At 40.7% G+C, this 5538-nt stretch overlaps 1 non-coding gene across 1 annotated transcript; it reads left to right on the top strand.

The window, feature by feature from the left end:
- The first annotated feature begins 3392 nt into the window (after positions 1–3392).
- On the top strand, positions 3393–3502 carry LOC150058234 (U6 spliceosomal RNA). The gene has a single exon (XR_016536943.1). It is a non-coding gene; the product is annotated as a U6 spliceosomal RNA (small nuclear RNA).
- Positions 3503–5538: the final 2036 nt, after the last annotated feature.

Consider the following 5538-nt stretch of genomic DNA (forward strand, 5'->3'; position numbering starts at 1 on the left):
GATAAGTGGGACTGCATTAAACTGCAGAGCTTTTGTATGGCAAAGGATATAGCTAGTAAACTAATTAGGAAGCCTACAGAGTGGGAGAAGATCTTCACCAACCATGCAACAGACAAAGGTCTCATATCTAAAATATATCAACAGCTCAAAAAATTGAATCAATCCAAAACTAATCTCCAAAGTAACAACCATCCCATTAAAAGATGGGCCAAAGACTTAAAGAGAATCTTCTCTGAAGAAGAAAAAAAATGGACTATAGACACATGAAGCAATGAGCAACATCTCTGGTCATAAAAGAAATGCAAATCAAAACATTTCCAGTACCTAAAATAAAACAAAAAAGAACAAAATAAGCAAGCAATCCAATTCCCGACGAAGAATGAGTGCTATGGAGAATCCACAAAGTGACAATGCTTAATTAGGCTAAGAGGAAGGTCCATCTGAGTAGATGGTGCCTGGGCCTGAGTGAGAGGAAGGGTGTCTGCATAGATTCCTAGATAGCGCCATGGAACAACAAGGCAGAGGGCTCAGTGAGCATCACTGTCAGAATGCCTGGAGGAACCAGTGCCCCAGGTGGTGGGGCTGTGGGAAGTCTGAGCTGGCTGCGACTGGACCTGGACTTTCCTGAAGAAAAGTCACTTTGACTGTTTTTAGACTTTGAGTTGAATTGAGGCAAGGGCCAAACTCCTCACCATCTTCCACACTGATTCTTACCAGAGCCTAATGAAGGAAATGGTATACATATTTTAATTCTACAAATGTACCTGAAATTTAGACAGAAAGAAAACTATTTTTTGTTGTTGTTGTTGTTTTTGCTTGTGGGGCTTGAACTCCGAGCCTGGGCACTGTCCCTGAGCCTCTTTGGCTCAAGGCTATCACTCTACCTCTTGAGCTACAGCTCCACTTCTTAATTGGAGATAAGAGTCTCATGGGGATATTTTTGCCTAGGCTGGCTTCCAACTGCAATCCTCTGATCTCAGCCTCCTAAATAGGTAGGATTACACCTGTGAGCCACCAGTACCTGGCAAGAAAACAATATTTTGTGGGACCGGAATGATTAACTTCCTGACTGATATCAGAGGCAGGTTGTTTTACATTGTGGCTTTTCTATAGCAATGGCTTTTGGCCATTTGAACCCATTTGACCTTAAACTCCCATGTGAGGTACACAAGAGAGGGCGTTAGAGGCCAAGTGGCTTTTTCCTGCAGGAATCAATTCCCATCTCCCTTGAAGAATCTTACCCTGGGATCTGCTCCACTGTGCTTCCTAATTTTACCTTCATCCTTTCTCCCCTCAATGTTTCTGTGCATGCGGAGGCTTTACTGTGATACTGTGAGAATTCTATAGCTATAACATTCTGTCTTCCCATAGGAACCCCAAAATACACCTCATTTCATTATCAGCTCCTCAGCCCTCATAGGAGATGTCCAGAATAGCACTTTGGGTCCATGTGGTATTAAGGCATTCTCATTTTATCTCTCTCAGCCTTGCATATCTCTACTCTCTCAGCTACATGAAGATACCTATTCTGGCCATGCCAGATTGTCCACATGTAGGTGTTTGCTCAGATGGTTCTCTCTGGCATGCATCTCCTGGTATCTAGTCATGGATGCCTCTCTTCCAAGCCCACACACATATGTCATCTTCTTGAGGAAGACTCTTGGAGAGCAACTGCGCTCTATTGGATTTCCAAGCTCTTGAGACCTCAAAGCATTTACTATGACATAATATATGGCCACAGATACCCCTGAGCTAAAAACCCAGTGGCTTACTGAGTGATCTTGAGCTTGACTTGTCTCCTCTGAACCTCAAATGAGGATAATTCTTTTTTTGCCAGTCCTGAGCTTGAGCTCAGGGCCTGAGCACTGTCCTTGGGTTTTCTCAAGGCTAGAGCTCTACCACTTGAGCCACAGCACCATTTCTGGCTTTTTGCTATGTATGTGGTACCGAGGAATCGAACCTGGGTCTTCGTGCATGCTAAGCAAGCACTCTACCACTAGGCCAAACTCCAGGTCCCTCAAATGAGGATAATTCTTATACTTTACAGGACTGTTACACTAGGAAGATCATACGATCATATGGTATAGAAAGCTTGTGACAATGTAACTAATGGCCAATGCTCAATAATGGCAAAAAGTTATTGTTAAGAGAGTCATTTGTGCATTTATCTTTACTTCCAATTATTATGAATCTTCAAGAGACCTATGTATCACCCTGCCCTTGGAAGTTTCTCACACACACCTAGATAATCAAGCGTTGTGTTAAAAGACTGAGTAGACATTTTATTTCAGTCCTGCAATTCTACATCAGGACACTAGAGGGTAGCAAGGATCACAAAAGAAACTTTGGAGAGTTGGACAAGGAGTTTGAATGATCTTTTGCTAATCTTTACCACTAGTGGCCACCCACTATTAAAAAAAACAAAAACAAAAAAACCTATTTGTGAAAATTATACTCTCATTCATTTGTATCTGTAAAATCCCCAAATTTTGTGCTCATTACCTAATTTATGTAACTATCACCCCTCTGTACATCACCTTTACATTAAAATGAAATAAAGTCCCAAATTTCATAAGTCAAAAGTTAATTATTCTAGTCTTCTTGTGAAGGTGTCCTTATTTTTGAAAAGACATAGTTTACTTTGGCTAATTAGTCTATTAAAATATGCCAGGATTTCCTATTACCTTTTGTGTATCCTTTATTATTATTATTGTTATTATTATTATTATTATTATTATTATTATTATTATTATTATTATTTGCCAGTCCTGGGCTTGAGCTCAGGGCCTGAGCACTGTCCTTGGACTTTCTCAAGGCTAGAGCTCTACCACTTGAGCCTCAGCACCACTTCCGGCTTTTTTCTATGTATGTGGTACCGAGGAATCGAACCCGGGTCTTCATGCATGCTAGGCAAGCACTTTAACCACTAGGCCAAACTCCCGGCCCCTATCCTTTATTATTTTATATTTGTAAGATTCAGTGAGCCAAAAATGTGCAAACTGCAGTCACCTTGGGTTAAAAATACACATCAAAAGCCAAAGCAATATATGTGAAAACTCACAACTGTGCTTTCTCAAAAATACAGGAGTGACACACATAGAACTATTTCTGCAGAGAATGCAATCTACAGTTATACAAACCCCCATGATATGGTGAACTTTATGCTATATTATATAATACATTTTTCCTTTGAAGAGATAATACTAAACACCTTATACACTTTTATACAGGTGGGACTTTCCCTCCTTTCAGTTACAATAAATAAATGGAATACACTCTCTGAGGCTGTATTATGTAATATGTGAAACTCATGCTTGCACTTGTATAGGAGTTGCCTGTGTATAAATTCGGATGGACATAGAGCTTGGAAAAAAAAAGAAACAGGCAACCAAGTCCTCGCTTAGGCAACACATATACTAAAATTGGAACGATACAGAGAAGATTAACATGATGGCCCCCGCACAAGGATGGCATGCAAATTTGTGAAGCTTTCAATATTTTTACAGTATTCAAGAAGTAATGTACCCACTACCTGATAATGTAACTGTAACCCCTCTGCTCATCACCCTAACAATAAAATAAAAAAATAGGAAAAAAAGAAATGACAACCAATGTCAGTATTGCTTTTGTCCTATCCCATGCTATTCTGGTCACCACAAGCTGTGGGTTTATGGCAAAGAGAAATGTGGCATTTGCAGGCATTGCCTGTGAGGTAGGAGATTACAACCGATCCTTTCATGGTGATTTCATCCAGTTCTGGGCAATATCCTGTGGTTCCTGATTACACGCTTCTTACTATGGACAAGGTGTTGGGCAATAGCGTAACTCCAGAGAGAAGCCCGAGGAGACAGAATACTCCCTGTGAGCATTTCTCCGGACCACACTGAACAATACTCAAAATAAAAATGAGGAATAAACCTCAGTGTGCCTTCTAATATAAAATTGTGGCAACCTACCAACAGAAGACTGGCCAAATAAAATGGACATAGGGTATTATCTATAGTGTAATGACAATAGACACAGGAAACATATTTCTCTTGAAATATAGGCACAGATCTGAATTGTGCAGACTATGATAAATACTCTTGCAACATGGAGATCATGTTACATGTCATTAAATATCAAGAAATTTGGGGATCCCTTGTTTAAAAACACTTGAATATTAAAAATTACAAATATAAGGTAAATTATAATTCAAAATTTAAAAAAAAATTCCTAATAGTAAAAGTAAATTGTAGGAACTGACCAGAGTTGGTTCAGTGGTAGAGGAGAGTTGACTGAGGCCCTGGGTTTGGTCTCTGGCACTGCATAAAGAATAAGAAAATCAAGAGCTGACCAGATGGTAATAAGTATGAGCACATTTTTTGATAGAGTATAAAACTTGAGAATACAGAAGAAGTCTGATATTCTGATAGAATTCCAGATGGGAAGCAGTTTAAAAGGAATCAAAAAGAAACCCTTGAATTGCAAAACTGCAATGAACATTTATTTCTTTCCTTATGAGGATTATGTGTGATATCCTCTACACATTTGGGAATTAGGTGTTAATTTCAGTTCTGTAATATGGATTTGTTTGTGTTTGCCTCCATAGGCACTGGACATCCCCTGGCTCCAGGTGTGCTGCAAGTCTTCTTTTGATGTGTGACAGGTGTTTCAGTAATAACTGGTGATAAAAGCCCAGGATAGACTCAGACTTGAAGTTGATGTACTGTTCGATATGATATGAGAGAGAACTGAGACAGAGCTTTCTGTCCCCACAAGCCTCTTCTTGAAATCAGGGTAGGTGCCGATGACTCATTTACAATCGTTATCCTGAGATGAGATACTGTAAGGTTCTCTCTGGCTATTGACAGATCAACTTGGATGAACTAGCTAGAGGCTTCTTTCTCGAGCCTGCAGTTAGCAAAACCATAATGCTGTGTTGCGCTCTAGAGCCACACAGTTTTAAGAGACTAGCACTTTTCTAGGAGAGCCCAAGGCCTGCTTTGAGCCACTGAATGCTGAGGGAGGCTCTTGCCTAAGAGTGCTGCAGTCAGTCACTAGTGAATCTGACAGGAAAAGAAGTGCAGTAGCCTGCAAGGTAACCTGCAGGGTTAGGTTCCACCAATGTGGCACTGAGTGTCAGAGCAAAGGCCTTTGCTTGTTATCTTGTTCTGTTCTCATCAAAGGAAATCATGCTCCATGTTAAGTTTCCTAATGTCAGGGTGATTATTGGGAAGCCAGTTCCTTGTTCTCAAGGCTGATGCAAAGCTGCGTCAGGTCTGAGTCTCAAAGCCACAGGGATCTGAGCAATCTCAAGCATGGTCAAGGACCTGCTCTGCAACTGATAGTCATGCAAACTGAGCATGAACTCATCTCACAGGGGTCTAGGTATCTGCCTAGTATGGGCCTCCAGGCTCTACCAGTGACCCTGGTGTAGAAACAACTCTGCTGCTTAGGGTTGGAGGATTGATTGTGGAGATAAATGCTTCCACAGCCAATGCTCACGATGGGCTGGATGTCACCTGAGTTTCATAGCTACAGGGGACAAAATACCTC

Source organism: Megascapheus bottae, chromosome 10 (assembly GCF_031878675.1).
Source record: "Megascapheus bottae isolate mThoBot1 chromosome 10, mThoBot2.hap1, whole genome shotgun sequence".
NCBI classification, from domain to species: domain Eukaryota; kingdom Metazoa; phylum Chordata; class Mammalia; order Rodentia; family Geomyidae; genus Megascapheus; species Megascapheus bottae.